This window comes from Periplaneta americana, chromosome 7, assembly GCF_040183065.1.
Source record: "Periplaneta americana isolate PAMFEO1 chromosome 7, P.americana_PAMFEO1_priV1, whole genome shotgun sequence".
Taxonomy (NCBI): domain Eukaryota; kingdom Metazoa; phylum Arthropoda; class Insecta; order Blattodea; family Blattidae; genus Periplaneta; species Periplaneta americana.
In genome coordinates, this window is record NC_091123.1 from 159,609,891 (window position 1) to 159,629,041 (window position 19,151).

The 19,151-nt window shown below is 35.9% G+C and overlaps 2 long non-coding RNA genes across 3 annotated transcripts in view; both read right to left on the reverse strand.

Moving 5' to 3' along the window:
* LOC138703648 (uncharacterized) overlaps window positions 1–19,151 on the reverse strand; it is a 380,530-nt gene that overhangs the window by 165,806 nt on the left and 195,573 nt on the right. The gene's annotated exons all lie outside the window — the stretch shown is intronic.
* Window positions 1,788–3,618, reverse strand: LOC138702741 (uncharacterized). The gene is made up of 4 exons (XR_011332891.1): window positions 3,550–3,618; window positions 2,769–2,830; window positions 2,539–2,666; window positions 1,788–2,127 (listed from the first exon to the last, which is right to left on the reverse strand). It is a non-coding gene; the product is annotated as an uncharacterized lncRNA (long non-coding RNA).

Consider the following 19,151-nt stretch of genomic DNA (forward strand, 5'->3'; position numbering starts at 1 on the left):
AAGATACAAATGTATTCACATATTTGGCTTCTAGTCAAGTCATATGTACCATAAACGAAAGAAAAATTGAGTGCCGACACCAATTTCCCAAATAAAGGTGGAAAGTTGCTGTGAAAGTGGAGTGCGGTGGAGAGGTACGGGTAGGCGGGATCGCTCTATCGAGATAGAAGGGTAGGCGGCAGGGAAGGGCAACACATTCATTTCATTACTGTGTTTCCTTACTAATTAAAGGGAAAAGACAAGTTTTCGTAAGATCGAGTTAGTGACAGGTTAGTATGATTTGCATATATTTACAATTGTCTAAAAAAAAATGTCAAAACTACATCCAAACCTCTCTCTTCCAGGCTATCCTGTAGGGAGTCCTTGCCTTCTTTTGGTAACGCTATTGTAAAGATTTGCCGGTAAAGTTGTAACCAAATCTCATTGTTTATACATTTTTTCCAGAAATAATGCCTTACCTCCAATGGACCAACTACTACTGGTATTGAGATTCTATGCCACTGGGAGAACATCGACAACAGTAGGAGATTTTTGTGGGGTCCACGAAGTTACAGCAGGAACTGTTGTCAATCGAGCTAGTGCTGCACTTGCTGCTTGGTTTAATTGAAGTGATGACTTTTAATGCTTCATTGGGAGTAGTTTTATTTGCTCCAGTAATTAAGTGCAAGGCTTATTCCCCCCCCCCCCCCCCAAGGGAGTCTGTCTCTTTTTGATGCTGTTACGAATACTTCTGAATAGTATTTTAATACAGGTTTTATGTATATATTATAGGTCTTGATTAAAGTTTTCCTAGAACTGTTTCATTTTGTGTCTGCTAGTTGTTTAGTCAACTCTCCGAAGATAGATTGGAATACCAATAAGGTATCACTCATGAGACAACTGTCAGGAGATAATGTGGTAGGGTGGCAAGTTCCCTTCTCCTTCCTTGCATATATCGCTCACCAGTAGGAGTAGGCCTAACATATTTCATTACTCAGATTTAAGATATGCTTGCTATATACAGTATTATTATTTAACAAACTGTAACAGTTTATTGAATTTTAGACGTGACAGTTTTTCTTCATTTCCTGAAAGTTTTGGAATTGGCATTTATGTTTTGCAAGGGAGCTGTTTCATTCATGCTAGGCCTAGTGGTTCATGTATGCAAACATATTCATATCGTTACTTTTTATATATATTTTATTGCTTGGATCCCTCACAGTGATGTCTTAACAGACTAAGATGATTCAAACACAAAGGTTTGATAAATACATTTTAAAAATTATGACCAGGTACACTGTAGGCTATTTAAAACAATAAAAATGCACTGTATCTGCAATTCAAATTTATTTTACATAAGCAAAATATGGTAAAACAACATTTTTCAAGAGGCACATTAATTGAAGCGTCGGCTGGAACAAAGTTATAAATTATATTTGGTAAAATTTACAGGAGCTGCAAAAATGTGTATATGCGTACAACTTTGTTCTTATGAGGGTAGCAAACTTTTGAGTGGACAAATTTCACGTACTGCATTGATGGACAGTTGCAAGCCAAGGAGTATAGCAAGGTAACATGACATACAACATTATTACATGGAAACACACCGAATGAAAATTTTGTAACTTACAACGTTGTTCCAGCTGACGCTTCAATTGTATTCAGGTACTCTGTGAATGTGTACTTAAAACAAGAGAGATGCACTATAGCTGCAACTAAATTTAAAATTTATTTATTTATTTTGTGTGAACAAAACACGACATTTTTCAGGAGACACAATAAGCATAATCGTTTATTACATCCACTGTCTCATTATATATGCTATGGTACATGTCATATTTACAAATTAATAATATACAGGCTAATACATAAGAGTACATAGTAACTGTAATTAAACACAACACAAATACATATGCAAATACACAAAACTTGGAAAACTGTGGCAGAGCCAACTTCAGCTATAAGCCCCATTTGTTAGAGATCTGCACGGGCCATAATTCTTAGGCCCGGCCCATCTCGGCCTGATCTGAACCAGACCCGAACCCAACCAGAAACCTTAGATTAGCTAATAATTATCACCTGACTCGAACCTAATCCTGAAGACTAGCAGATAAAGCAGAGGCCAGAGACCACAGGGATCAAGAACAGCTGCAAGAGATTATCACTCCATTAGAAAGATGAGAAGAAGTAATCTCCCAGTCATCCAGGTCAAACAAATCTGGTCAACAAAATTAAACATATTTTTTGTTAAAACATAAAGAATGGGTGATTACTGTAGCATTTACTTTCTGCCACTAATTGAAGATGTCCTTGTAGATAGACCACCCATTAAAGAGGAGGAAAAAGTAATGTAAAAACTCCAGATCTTACTTTTGATATTCCAAACCCCATCTCTTTGCAAACATGAGGATATGACTTACTTTTATTTCAAATCATTCTATGTTATAATGTTAGCATCCAACTTTCAACTAATCTATTTTTTAAAGAAATCACTGTAATAGTACTGAAGTTCATGAATTTCTAACATCTCAAGTAAAATTAAGTCAACATTAAACTTACAGTTCACAGATGGAGAAAGATTTTTCAATGTGGCTAATGCATTCCTCAGAGGCTTGCTTTTTCTTTCTTTCTTTCTTTTTTTAAGCATCCTTGGGGTGTAACTCGATCAGCTATTATCCCATTATCAGCTGAAATGTTTAAGAGAGGGATATATGCTTATATTCAGATCTTTCTGAGTTTAGCCTACACTACCTACACTGAATAAACCAGTAATTTCACTTAAAACTTACTTTCATTACACTGTGTAAATACCCGTACAGTGGAAGACCTTCATCTGCTGCACCAGCTGACTCTGTAATATTTTAAGAGTGGAATTAATTCATAAGATATTTAATTCTGGAGAAAGATGATGTTTTATCATAAATGTGTGGACACTTCAAAGTATTGTATTTTCTAACGTGCTATTAATCCAAACTCATTTTTAACAATAAGAAAGTGAAGCTGCAATAAAAAAAGAGAGAGAGAAAACCAAGCAAATAGATCTATTGTAAATAGAGTGTAGTCAGTTTCTGTTTTACCTTATGAAAAGATATTTTTCAGTTTTTCTGTACACAAGAAATCATTCACAAGTTTCAAAGTGAGAATCCTCACGGTGAAATTGAAATACAACTTAACATAATGTGGCCTAATCTAATTACAAACCCATTACAGAGAAATCTCAAAATAAATTCTTCAGTTTAGTGTGCTTTCTATTTTTAGGCCTACATTTATAAATTTCAAATTCCCACTCAAATCCCACATAATATTATAATACAATGATGTTTAGTTTTTATGACATCCATTTCTTGTGACCATTTCATCATTATGTACAATTTATATTTTAACAATTTTTTTTTTTTAACTTTTGCATCTAATTTATCTACTGCTTGCTGCAGATTTCATACAGTATGTGTGTTAGTTTTATTTTCAACATGTTGGCTGAAAATGTGTTTACATGTTACAGCTATTTCAGATTGGAAAAGGATCATATGTAGAATGTGAAAGAACGTTTTGTAGTATAAATCAAATTACCTGGAGATATTGTTGGGATGTTCAGTTTCACTTCAAAAACTAAAGAATTGCACTGTGAACCTGAATGGTAATAATAGAAATAATAGTATTATAATGTAATACCGACATTAAATTAAATTTGTATAACAATTTTCAAGAATCTAATATTTTCTTTTATCTCTAAAGCTCATCATCTCTTCTTCTGACTCTTAATTCCTTACACACTAACCTCATTCGTGTTATTAGCTGCACTGGTATCAGTGGAACTTGGTTTAGTTACTACTTCGGCTGTAACAAAAGTAAGTAAATAAATAAATGAGTGAATGAATAAATAAATAAATAAATAAAAAGAATTCAAACTTGTGTTATACAATTTCCTCTGCTTATTATGTAATAATTGTATAAATTAACATATAAGTGAACTTATGCATTGAATATGAATAAAAGTCACTGAGAAATCACTCAATTGATAGGAGAATTAAATCACTTACCTTGGCTAAGTTTGGATTTGGTTTTGCTTCAGTTGGAGGGGCTCCAATTGTTTGTAGCCTGCATTGTCTCTCTGCAGCAGCAATTTTCTTTGTGTTCTTTTCCAAGAATTCAAATTTGCTTCTCAGCTGTTTTCAGGTCCTTGTATTTGTGCTGATGTTACTATATTCTTCCCATGCTTCATTCTATATTACTAAAAAGGAAGTAAAACTAGGTTAATTCCATATGCAACCTACAACATTAGAAGATATACTGTAATTCTCTTTTTCCCTTATCTAAGTTTCTATACCTAAATAAGCAAGAGCTTTTAATGGACGATTGTCAGTACAATATCAAACATATGACTATACTGTACATAGAAACTTTGGAAAAAACTTAATATCTTCTGTTTCTGTGTTATTTTACGAGGTGTTGAATATGCATTACAGTGAGTGATTATAGTCGAACTGGTAGCAGCAACAGATATTGCATTTTAGTGGAAAGTCTCTCCACCTCATGCTGTTCTTTTAAAAAATAATGTTAGGCCCTATCTGTGATCGAATGGTATTATAGGCCTAATACAAAATATCCTCCCATTTACTAACAGTAAAATACGTAGGCCTAACATACTGAAATATTGGTAATTTGCTAGGAACAGTGTACCTTGCTGTACTAATGGTTAGAAATCCCAGGCCAAAAACATCATTCATTATTATCAGTATCAGTGAACTTTTCTTTTTAAACGAGTTACTATGCCTTCGACCCATGATTTGAAGCCGTGAGTACACTATGTCTAAAAAAATTACCGAAATAGGCCCTATTCACTAATAATGTAGGCTATACAACAAACTGAAAGCACACTTAATATTAATTACAATACAAAAATAATTGCCACCTACACTTCTTGTGCACATGAATAAAACAATGATTATGGAGAAAAACGCACTTTTGCTGGAACCAGCACCCGTCCTCTTTAGGCCTACTAATTAAAACCAAAATATTATCATATTGTAGGAATTATTACTATTCGAAAAGAAACATAACCTTTAAAATCTTACCTTTTGCTTGCATGTAAAGTTTCTTCATACAGTATGTGTAATTTTCTGTTCTTCACTCTGTTATTTTCTTGGCTGGAGCTTCAGCATTATAATAAATAATAACAATAATGCTTACAATAAAACCTCAAAATAAATAGTACCATATAAACACGGAACATAAACATGAAATACGCGGGGAAAGGTATACCAACGCAATAAATTTCACTACATTTTCAGTAATTTCATTGCCAACGTAATAAAAATGTTACTATATCTTCCGGATAACAATCCTGCAGTTAAAATCCGCTGGTAGTACAGAACAAAATATTTAACTTCCAGATTGCTAAACTGGAGTATACGAATCTGGAGTTTTAACCGGCGATCGTAGTACAGGCCCTAACTCGCTTACTGTCCTAATCTGCCTGTAACAACACTGGCTTACTGACGGGCTGACTGAACTGCTCAAGTTCACTCGCGTTTCTTCTTTTATAACTAAACCATAGTTACGAGAAATTTCTACGGGTGTCCAGAGATAGCTCTCTCTCGAATTATCTGGATATCTCCATTTCGACGGACTTCTGGACGATTCGGGAGGGTCCGTCTCCCCCCCCTTCACTCCGCACGTAGCAGTTTGCTTCCTTCCTCATTCGGCAAGTAGCAGATGCGCGCGCAACTTCCCCTCGCCGCGTTGCCGTAATACACCCCCTCTGCCCTCTCAGCATGCAGATGCTCACCGTACCAGCGTTTCGTCTGCCTCGCGCCCTGTCGGACACGCGCTCGAACCCCGGTGCAGCTGTCACAATATGATATGCATAAATCACTTCGTGATTTAAGACGGCGCTTATTCCGTCGGATCCCGGCCAACTAGTCACCCATAACGAGTGCACCTCAGCACATGTGTGGACTTCAGTCCTACGTTCATAGACATCTATGACGTAGTGCAGAGGGCGGCCACTAGAGGGAACTCAAGAGTTGGAACTTAAACTGAGACGATTCTGTCCGACGCCGGGGTGGGTATCCGCTGTGGCTTAGTGGATAAAGCATCAGCACGTAGAGCTGAAAACCCAGGTTCAAATCCCGGCGCCGGAGAGAATTTTTCTCCGTTCCGTTACTCTTTCATCGAATTACAATAAAGTTACAATTATTGTCAGTTTAAAGGTATTCTAATAAGTAATTATTTACACATATTTATTGTTTCAAATGAAAAATTTCTCCCTCTGTCTGTTAGACTAGAAAACCTTCTTTTAAAATCACATGAAATGTTTGGAGGAAAATGAAAATGTTGAATATCAGTGATGTCTGCATTCAGAAAACTCTAATATCTGTCGTACGTAATCCATCAAAATAAACTTCATGCCGTAAATAAATTACAGAATATCGAGGATCTTTCTTTAGAACACAGGACAATCTTATGCAAATCTAGTCTTTCAGGTAAGGCTCCCTGTAAAGCAGATTTGAATAATTTCAAGGGAAAAATTGTTCCGGGGCCGGGTATCGATCCCGGGACCTCTGGTTGAACGTACCAGCGCTCTTTCCAACTGAGCTAACCGGGAACTCCACCCGACACCGTCTCAACTTTTCCCTTTATATCCACACAACTCGCGTGGGCTGACGAAACGCCAGAGACCCACATCGAGTGCACACAAACTCTGTGTGACTTGGAATTGTGGTTTTCTGTTAACGTACTCAGTGACGTATATATTATGCATAACTCTGTGTGACTTGGAATTGTGGTTTTCTGTTAACGTACTCAGTGACGTATATATTATGCATAATATATACGTCACTGAGTACGTTAACAGAAAACCACAATTCCAATCACACAGAGTTTGTGTGCACTCGATGTGGGTCTCTGGCGTTTCGTCAGCCCACGCGAGTTGTGTGGATATAAAGGGAAAAGTTGAGACGGTGTCGGGTGGAGTTCCCGGGTAGCTTAGTTGGAAAGACCGCTGGTACGTTCAACCAGAGGTCCCGGGATCGATATCCGGCCCCGGAACAATTTTTCCCTTGAAATTATTCACAGGAAAATCTATTCTTAACTTTTTCAGTTTCAGACACTACTGGCGCTTCTTTTATGTTTTGCCTTAAATGTTACACTAATTGGAGGGCGTTCATTAGTATTTTTCTTTGACGATTTATAAAGTTTAATATCTGTAGCCAGATCCATGTTCTTGACCAAGAATTGAGTAGCATAAATAACCTCACCGAGAACGCAACTAGGCTATCAACGATACTCTCATCTTCACTATATTAATCAAAAATTGAATGTAGTAACTACTAACTCTGCAGCGTGCTGTTACACTGTATACTCTATAAAAGCTAATATGTTTCCAATACGTCGGTGATCAAACACTGAGCTTTAGTAATAATAACATACTACAGCATTTGCTTTTTGTTACCTTTCCACTGTTTCGTTTACATCTAACGCTATTGTGGACTCAATAAACGATAGCAAAAATGTGTGGCGAAACTTTCACATGCGCTGGCAAATGAAAAAAAAAAAGCCTGGAGTCCATTTCAAGGCGATAATCACTTTACGGTGGTGACCTGGAACAAAACCCTCTGGAATAACGCGGTATGCCTGTAGTAATTTTTGTGTGTGCATGGATATTTATTTCTGAGTACGTATTCCAGGCCTAACTGAACATATGACGATTACTGTACTGAATAAAGTACACTTTTTAAATAAAATGACAGCGAAATACCTTCTATGACGTAATAAAACAGAACTGGAAAATGCTGCGTATCGCAGTTGGATGAGTTCTGTGTAGCAACGTGCGTAATCCCCTTGCCCTGGAGCTCAGGCTTTGAAATATTTTCGCGTCTCCCTGCACATCGATTCGTTCCTTCTGTCTGAATCCTTCGCTGACAGATTTCAAGTGGCTGCTGGACTGACTCAAATGTTGAAGAGGCGGCAACTTCTCTGACAGCTGCGTCGTACAGGTAGTCGAAAAACAGGCGCTGAGAAGATTTTAAACTGAAATGTGTCTGAAGATGTATTTGGCAAGAGATGTAAAAGTACCGGTATACTGGTATTCAGTTCAAAGTGTGTCATGGCTCGCTGTATGCTGTCATGTGGCTACTCGATGAGCCTAGAGAATTCAATATTCCTACACTTCCGCAGAGGTGTATTACTTATGTGCCAGAGAAGTTGCCTAGCAAGTACAGCGTTCATTCAGAAGAGTACTTACCGATACGTACTGTAACGCCGGTAGTGGCAGGAATGTGAACTGTTTCGAAACATGTACTGAGGTGAGTTTTTTTCTTACTGTCGGGATATGTGGAGAGGGTTGAGATGATCACTTACGTATTTGTTGACATTAATTTCGACGGTCAACATGGACACGGAGCATTTGATTTGTACTGTGCAAAGTTGCCGTACGCAACCGATGATAAGAAATACCTGCGTACGACTTGGCCACGCAAAACACAGTTCGAAAGAGGTTATGGTAGCACACAGACCGTACAGAACGCCATCTGTTGCTACGACGTTCAAGTTATACCATACACGTTCTCAAGTTCAGATTAAACGCCTTGATTAATAGCCAACGTCTCTGATACAAAAGCTTAAACTCCCTTCAAATCGCTGACTCATCAACATTGACGTCATGACACTTTGAAATGAACACCCAGTAGTCTTGTCCATACAGGAAGATGTCTGATCGCGCATGCGTATTTTCACTCAAGGAGAAATTAAGTACCCTTTACCGCCAATGCGCCAATGTTAATTTTTTTTATTTAATGATCCAATATCTCAGGAGTTACTGAAGATATCGCAACGAAAGTTTTACAAGATAAATACACAAACGAGGTTTGTAAGCAAACTGATTCATATTTATCATTAAACAAGAGTTGTGAGAAAGAGATTTGAATTTTTTAAGTGGTGTTGTTCCTCTGATTCAGGTTCTGGCTGATATGCACCTCTATTATCAGGCAATACATCTCACTTGACAATATGCGTCAAATGAAGAAAAATGGTTTGTATACATCTGAAGTCTAATTACGTAACATGTAACTAATCGGTGATGTATGCAATGGAGGGGGAATGGAACTGGGCACCATACCCCATTATCTCCTGGCCTAGTTACCTCATAAGTGGTGCCTTTTGGTATCACTTGTGAAGTTCAGGCTTGTCTTCGGACAGTTGACTAAACAACAACAACAAATGGTGTTGATTTTATTTTATTATTTTTATGCTTATACCACATTTATATTTTATTGGTTATTTTACGGCGCTTTATCAACTGCTATTGTTGTCTAGCGTCTGAGTGAGTTGAAGGTGATAACACCAGCGATATGAGTCCAGGATTCAACACCAAATGTTAGCCAGCATTTGTTCGTAATGAGTTGAGGGATAACCCAGGAGAAACCTTAACCAGGTAACTTGTCGCAACCAGGATTCGAATCCGGGCCCTCTCGTTTCAAGGTCAGACCAACTAACCGTTATAGTCCACACCTATGGAGTAACGGTTAGCTTGTCTGGCCGCGAAACCAGGTGACCCCGGTTCGAATCCCGTTGGGGCAAGTTACCTGGTTGAGGTTTTCCGGGGTTTTCTCTCAACCCAATTTGAGCAAATGCTTGAGTTTATGAGGATACTAGAAACCAGTAGCGGCCGGTGATCCAAATCCTCGGTGAGGCCAGATGCAACTAGTTTAAGTGCCTCCGATAGAAAATGTTTATTTATGATATTAATTATTATTGTTGTTATATTATTAATATTATTATTACTGTATTATTGTTATTATTAGTCTATTATTATTACTAGTAATGAAAAATAATAATTTCACTCACCAATTAAGCTGTTATGCTGCGAGTTTCAGTGATTGTTTCAGTGTGATGAAGCAACCCATATTATGTGTTGAAATTCCCCTTTCTTTCTTTTCAACAGAGACGTTTATTTTGCACCACATTACCACTTAACCATTTATGTTGCCCATACCAGGATGCAATAGAAACTCGCGTTTTAAGATTATCTGTCAGAAAAATTGTCAGCGATGTCATAGGTAGCCTATCTCGGTCGGCTCTCTCTTTATTTAAAACTTCCTTTCTTTCAATATTATTTCTTCTCGAAAAAGGACACTCTAATAATGAATTAACTACACCAACATTATTTCTGGCATTTGTTTCTGTTTATATTTTCCCGAAATGCATAACAACATTGGCCCAGATTCACTACACGAAGTACAATAGTACAACACCCTCGCTTATGTCATAAACTAAGACATAAGATGAGAGAATAGTGTGGGTCTCTGCCTGCCAAAGAGCTGGAATGTTTGTTATTTATGGCCCATTTGGGAAGACAAGTCACCCTATTCCCACCCCACTCTAACCTTGAGGCCGACCCATGGTTGAGAGGAGTGAAACCTGACCAGGCCAGACGAATTGTGCCTCAGTTACAACGTTTAAAGCGCAACGTCAAAAGCCCTCGAAGACAAACGAAAATCCAGAAGCAGACCCGGCACGAGCGATCCTGGCCTCATGAACAAATTTTACTGCAAAACAGGTCTATATACATCACAAGCCAGACCCGGCAGGAGCGATCCTGGCCTCAGGAACAAATTTTACTACAAAACAAGTCTATCTACATCACAAAGTTTTCAAATGCTTCTACAGCGATATATGCGTCATTCAAATAACTAATACATTACATAAAAACAAAATTTGATTTCAGTTAAGCCAAGTGACTGAGGCCCGTCCTCACTTGCCTCAGTCAATCAGCCGCCACTGCTAGAAACAATAGACTGTGCAGGTACTATTTCGCAAATATGTACACACTTACTATTGTAACGTTCATACTTTAAACTCAAAATACATAGGCTACCTCTGAAAGAGTAGTTGTTAATATAGGCTATGTATTTTAATTATTCTAAGTGGATATATTATTATTTCTTTAATAAATAGTTTTTAGGGAGATAAAATGTTATTAACAAAAATAAAAGCACTCTAAATTCTAATGATTGTAGTTTCATGATGCGTACTTCAATCGATGAGGAGAGAGGAGGAAATATCATTTGAAAGGTACACGATGATAATCGCGACCTTGCAACGATTCTTGGAACTCCTGAATGGCTCAATATTATCTGTCGTTCATGATCCAGAGCCGTCCAACCGTGTGAGACTCGGACATTCGTTAAACCGAACATTGGACTACTCCGTGACACGGAAGAGCTTCGCATACTGTCTATAGCGTCAGGCGTTCTGTAGCAATATATCTTTTCCTATCTTCGTAACCGATTATGCAGGACTCTATTACCAAGGGAATATCTTCTAACAACAATGACATCATCTCGAACTGGACGAGAAAGTGAATTTGAGTAGTAATTGAGTTCAAATAACAATGTCATCCAACTCATTCTAGCACGGAAATGCTGATCAGTACTTTGGAAAATGTCTTTCTCATTCATTTATCCTCTTAAATTAATCCAATGTAATTGAGTTCCTTCATTACAGCTTATCGTTGCAATAAAAGTTAATGTCCAAAACTTTCCTCATAGAGACAGTTTCCGTAGTGGCCCTGGGCACTGTAGATAGTACAGAGTTTTATACTCACATTGAATGTAAGACATATCATATGCAAGACATAATTTTGAACCAAGTTCAATTTGTAGTTAAAACAAAGTAAATTGCTTATAAGGGTTGAAGTTGATTTGAAATTTTCGTTCCATTTTAGACGCATCGCGACGCTCTAAACTCCATAATTGAGTTTCAATTTTAGTTGTAAGCGAGGTATGGTAAACAATTTTGTGTGTTATCCTTTAAACTTTACTAAAAGTTTAAGAGCTGGGAATTGCGATTTTGAACACATTATCTTTATTTATGCCGAACGCCATTAGGGAGAAAGTTCTGAATAAAACTCACGCTCCAGCCTCCTCTAAACAGTGGTGTGTAGCGGCTTCCTGTTACATATTTATCACTCACAAATTCCTTGCAGTTTGTTACGGATGACTTTATTTCTAACTTCATCGGCTCGTGTGGAAACTGCTAACGATCTAAAAATAATTAGTTTTCATAACTTTTCTTACTCTTTTTAAAACACAGTTTTTTTTATAAAATGCAAATAATACTAGTGGCTTGTGCAGAAAATGCTGCAAACTAAGTTCATTAGACGTTCAAATAAATATTTTTCAGATTTATTTTCAATGAAGAATATCAGACATTCTGAAACTTATTTGCTTCCATAATAATGAAACATACTCTCTCTCTCTCTCGAGCCAATACAGAAGAGAACCACGCATATAAATATCTACGCCACACCGCTATTAAATATATGAAAAAGACCCAACCCCACTTGATTAATAAATATAAAAATATTTGATTTTTAATAATATTATCTTACGTAAGTTTTATAGCTTTCAGTAACATATACTATATATACTATATAGCTGCCACTCAGTAAAATATAGAAATCAAAATCTAATTTAAGTTATTCTCTACATCTACTTATATAACCCCAAAATGTTTCAATTTCATATCATCAATATAGCATTAATATGTATAATTAATGAAAAATAGTCACATCACCGCATTAACTACAATAATATTTCATTTCTAATAGTAATAATGTCATCAAACCACCTCAAGTTTTGTAGTTTTTAATATCCAATACATAGCTGTACACAGAAAATTACACACCACAGAATCGAACCTGTAAATTATTTTTAGTAAGATAAGTTTTTAATAACCAATTTAATTTGAGCTCTAAATATGTCAGCATTCTTGTAGATCATGGCCTTCGTGTAATATTGTTTACTGTAGTGTGTGTTTTGTTTTATTCTGAAATGCAACACGGCCGACTTGATGCTCGCTTCGCTTCTCCTGAATGCTATTAGCTAGTTCTCAAAACTGACGACAGATGGATTTTGGAAAATAGGAAAATTATGTAGGAAAATAGACATTTCACTGAAAACTACTATTTTTCCGAAAAACTTTGGGTTCCAAGCTTCAAAATGAGGGGTCATTTATTAAAATCCGTTCAGCCGTTTTCCCGTAATTTCCATTACCAGTTCAAATTATATATATATATATATATATATATATATATATATATATAGATGTACGGTATCAGTGGTATGTTTACAGGCATATCTTTCTCGAAATTGGTTTATAATAATGATATGTGTGTATCTATTGCCTACCCCCTTAACTTTCGTGATTCGGGTTTCGCTTATTGCGGATAGATGGCAGACTGTGACCCATTTTCAAGTTGCACACCACTTCGTCAGGCCACTCTATGCATGATGTATGTATTTGAAGAGTTGTTAATTATTTCAAAATATTTTCAGTTTCTTCTAAACCACCTTAATAAGAGAATAGTTAAATTTGTTTAAATAAGAATTTAGATTATCCAACTAATCTCATATATATGAGACATCAGATATCAAACCAATTTAAGAATAGAATACGAAATATTTTTCTAACAATTCTTGTTAACAGTAATAGCTCTTTCAGGTTTCTCAATGTTTAATGGTTATATATATATATATATATATATATATATATATATATATATATATATATATATATGTATATATATCAAAGAATAAATATTTAAATTATCTTATTATTATTATTATTATTATTATTATTATTATTATTATTATTATTATTATTATTATTATCACTACTATTTCTTAACAATGTTTATTATTGTCACAGTAGCATTACTTATCCAACTTTCATTATTTACTTTCATGTTGTTTTATGGTCTAGATATTAATGTAATAACTACAGTATGTAACCAATTGTATTCAATTAGAATTAGAGTCTGGCTGGGCGGAAGAGAAGGCCTACTGGCCTTAGCTCTGCCAGATTTAATAAATAAATAATTAAATTATTATTATTATTATTATTATTATTATTATTATTATTATTATTATTATTATTATTACTATTTCTTACCAATGTTTATTATTGTCACACTAACATTACTTATCCAATTTTCATTATTTACTTTCATGTTGTTTCATGGTCTAGATATTAATGTAATAACTATGTAACCAATTGTATTCAATTAGAATTAGAGTCTGTCTGGGCGGAAGAGAAGGCCTACTGGCCTTAGCTCTGCCAGATTAAATAAATAAATTATTAAATCATTATTTTACTATTATTATTATTGTTTTATTGTTCTATTATTATTATTATTATTATTATTATTATTATTATTATTATTATTATATAAAGATTTCACAGTTTTAGAAATCAAAAAGATTTACGGATATATATTATTAACATATTATCACAAAAACAAACTAAGTATTCGTAAAATTGTCATATTTATTTTACAAGAAGATATGCTATTTCTCCCCTCCTAACTGAACCTAAGTGTAATAGCAAATCCGGTTTGAGGCATAGCTCTACTTTCGATCCAAAATTATACAATTCGTTTGTCTACACCTAACATTAATGAACGATGTACACATAATTTTTGCAAACTTTTATCTAACAGAAAAATAGACACTGAAGAATATTTTCTGCATTTCTTTATTATAATTAATCTTATTTGATTTTGTAATGTTCGCTGTTTTATTATTTCGAATAAATTTTATTCAGCTTCCTCCAAGTGAAGGCTGCCTAGAAAACAAAGCTTACCAAAACATTATTGTTATAATGAAAAAAAAAAAAAAAGAAAAGAAAACGATGGAGAAGAAAAAGAATAAGAAATAGCACAATTAGAAATAATTGGAAAGGACTAAACAAAAACATCATTAATTCCAAAAGAAACATAGAATTTCCCAGTATCTATTTGCTATTGGATGATCATAGTCGTCTATTTAGCACTGGTTGCAAGACCCAACTTAAGTGAGCAGATCGCCATAGCAAAGAGATCAATCTATATAACTGTAGAGATGGTTCCTTAGGATTTTTATAGATCCCTTCACTGCAGACAGAGATACTTCAGTGATAAGAGTTTGTCCTAGACCAAACTGCTTGCAAAAATGCGCGAATCTTTTTGTGATGGTTCCTCTAGCCCCAATCAGTAATCCAATAACTTCGATCGACGTTAGATGATATTTTTCCTTATACAGACGTGGAAAAATTATTAGCAAAACTGACGATTTTTATGGTATAATTTTACAAAATTTGACTTTTCAATTTTGACTGCTGTTGACATTTTTACATATTTAGTACTATAATCATACGAATGTCAACAGTGGTCTAAATTGAAAAGTCAAATTTTGTAAAAATATGACACAAAAATCGTACATTTTGATAATAATTTGTCCACGTCTGTAATATGGTATAGTGGGGTCGTATATGTCGCATTTTTCCTGATGTACCTCAGCAGGTTGATTTTCATATGTTTCCATCCTTACAGTTGGATCAATTATGAATCCGCTTGTTGATCTTGTCGGGATAGCGATGATGTCAATGCGCCTTGTAGATCCATTTGTGGACAAACCACGGACCTCCTCCTCTACTTGGTAGTTTTTTCCTCGTAGGGCCGATGCTAGGAGGGATCGAATCTTGTGGTGGCGACTATTCCTCAGTAGTTCTCCATGAGGACAGGCTCCCAGAATGTGAGCAAGTGTTTCTTTCTCACTCCGACAATGTCGGCAGTGGGTTCCATTCTGAGACCTACCTGGTAGAGCACTACTGGGTAGACATTGTATATTATCTTAATATGCTTGTTGTTGTTGTTTAGTCAACTGTCCAAAGACAGATCTGAACCTCACAAGTGATACCAAGAAGGCACCACTAATGACGGATCTTGAGAAAGTTGTAATTTTAGTTGAATTTATGAAATGCGTATCCTAGGAAGATGTTGAAGATGCGATTTTGTAGAGCAAGTACCGACAGATGTGTCCTTAGTAATTTGTTGCGTAATATTGGCAGTTTGTCTGTAAATCAATAGCAAAATGTGTGGCAGGAAAACTTGGCAAGAGTGCATTCAGTGACGATAGAATTAAGTCGGAAGAAAGACTAGAGCGGACATGAGGAAATGCATAGCCACCAATGTCTTTCTATGACGTGTTAGGTTACTGAACTTTTCATGAAGTTACGAGCGTAATCAAATATTTTAGAAGGCCTCCAACTCAGTGTGTGTAATCGAGAGACTATTGAAACTATGAGTGAATGAATTTTGAAATTATTTATACTTTGGTAGGGTCTGAGAACTGCTCACTTTTATGATTTTTGTTCAGCCCCCTGTTGATACTGCATTTGTTTACTTACTTACTTACTGGCTTTTAAGGAACCCGGAGGTTCATTGCCGCCCTCACATAAGCCCGCCATTGGTCCCTATCCTGAGCAAAATTAATCCATCCTCTATCATCATATCCCACCTCCCTCAAATCCATTTTAATATTATCTTCCCATCTACGTCTCGGCCTCCCTAAAGGTCTTTTTCCCTCCGACCTCCCAACCAACGCTCTATATGCATTTCTGGATTCGCACATTCGTGCTACATGCCCTGCCCATCTCAAACGTCTGGAACTGCATTTGTTTATCTCGTTTATACCATGATAACCTTGTTTGTTTACTTCTTAATTTAGTAATTCTCTACAGTTTCAATGGCTACAGATTTCTTGAAAATTTGAAACAATTTGAACAATACGGTTTATGAAACTAAACACAAATATTTGATAAAATTTTACAGGAGAAAGAGTTCGTCCAAAGGGCTGGAATCGGGAAGAGTACCCAAAACGCTCATTGCATTTCCACGTTGAATTGCAATACTTAAACGTTGAAGCAAATAATGGAGATCAAAATTTGGCCAATTTGAGATACCAAAACTTTAGTGTCATGACTCCAAGGACCGAAGGTCTCCACAGCAAAGGGGACAAAGATATAATCGTCTAAAAGATGAGCATATTTATTGACTTTATTTTTCACGGCTAATTCAGCACCAGATGCTGCGCGTCTGGAGGTATTCGGAAAGTGAGATGGAGCTAGAGTGTCAACGCAAGTGGAGTCCCAAATTAAAGATTTTCCTCTAGACCATGGAATTAAGGTGAGACCATCGGGTCGTTTACCATCCGCGCGACTAATACCTGATGGTTCCAAAAGAGACGGGATGCCACAAGAAGTCAGAGATCTTTTAATGATATCATTGAGTGATGTATGTCTGGGAATGCGACCCTTGCTCCTCGCACAGCTGAGTGCATGATTGCCGTAAATATCAGCAATTCCTCCGCAAATACATTAGTGTGGCTGGTAGAGTTTACAACCAAGGCGTAAAGCCATTGCGATTTTAAAGGATGTACTATCTGTTAGGGTGCCGATGTAAGGAGAAGGTAATGCGTGTAACCAAGCTCCAGACTCACTCTCTTGAAGAGCTAGGAGACATGCAATATCTTGTTCGGATTTGAAAGAAGAAAGGAGTTTATCTAAATTTTTTTGGGAAAAGATAACGTCCCACTGCTTTTGAAATTCAGGATGGGCAGGAGGATCAGTGGTTTGTGAGGAAGTAAGGTGGGTGCTCCTGTTATGGCCATGTTTATGATATGGCCACCCCCCTATTGTGAGTTAGTTAACAAAAAATCCGCTAAATTGCAGCAGCATCCAGTGAAAGGACATCCTGGTATGTCACTTGATCGTTTTCCATCCAGTCAGGTTGAGCAATATGGCGTCAGTTGCCTGTTTTGCGGTTTTCATGTGACCTCTTCTTATTTTTCTCTGGTAAGTCTCCTTTGTTTTATGCATGTTTTTCAAAGACTTTTTCCATGAAAACCATCGTACTCCATTCAGTTTTTAATGTTCTGTTGATTGGTGTTGTAGTTGATGGCGTATCTTTTACGAGTTGTTCATAATCAAACGATTTTCGTGAAAGCTTACCTGCTCCTGATATGGCCATATCAAATGCACCATGGCCATATCAAGTTCATTTCACTTTTATTTTTTTACCTGACAAATTTACATGCCTATAGCTGGGATTACGCAACAATTTTGTATTTTAAGAAAAACAACTTAATTTTTATGGAAAAACCTGTTTTGACTACACTTTTGAATTACAAAAAAGATTATTGAGTGTCATATTTATTCATTTTACACCAAAATTATTTAATTTTAACACAACTGCGCTATCAAACTGAAAACAATCACGATTTGTAGAACATGGAACAAGGGTGGCCATTCATGTGCACATGTTCCTGATATGGCCACTAGGTAGACGTTTGGAATTTGGGACTTTTTGGACAATTAAAGCTATTTTTATGGGGAAAGGAAATTGTTTTAAGAAAGTTCATTAGACTGAGAACGAGTAAGAGAAAAGTGGTTTACATTTTTTTTCAAAATGGCGGCTAGAAAAATTCTCAAACCATAGCATGGACATAACAGGGACACCTACCTTATACCAACTAGTCAGAGCATCACGCACATGACAGATTTCAGCTGCATCAATGTATAAAGAAAAGAGCGATTTGATGCAACGGAAAACCCCAAAGGCAGAAGAAAGAAAAGCAGGTATACAAACTTTGTTTTAATTCGTTTTAGCATTCAGCTTATTGCACTGTTTATGTTTTAGTTTTGTTAAGAATTTTAGATATGGGCGCAAATAGCAATTGTGGCTGACGCGCCATTTTTAAACCCCACTATCTATCTATTTTTAAACATTGGTTTTGTTGTATTTATTTTTATTAAACCACATACATTTTTGGCATGTTTTGATTTTAAAATAGATACATTTATCATTATTTAAATATAATGTAACGAGGGGATTTACCGTCGCTAACCTGTTCATCAGGTGTGTCTCTAAATAATATTTTTACTCGTGTCATATGTTTTAGCAATAAATGCATGTATTAATTAATCATACTATCCACAGAGTAAATACCCAAAGGATTATGTCCCCCTTACGGATCAGCGAAATTTCCTCCCATTTGTTTGTGAATCTGAAAAAGTTAAATAACAATAGTTCAAATCTCGTTAATTTTAACAGAGATTAAACTGTGGGCTTGTTTGCCTGCTGATCCGAGATTGTGTTCGGGTGTGAATATTACAGAGTTTCTATTTTTTATGTATTATATTATATGTAGGTCGTAATTATCACATTTACATGAAAATTATCAACCAAATCTAAATTTCATGGAAACGTGGTATTACGGATAGAGTCTCTAAAGAATTATTCACTCCAACTTGAGCGTCTTATTGCTTGCTTTGACGTGCAAATACAAGGCGGG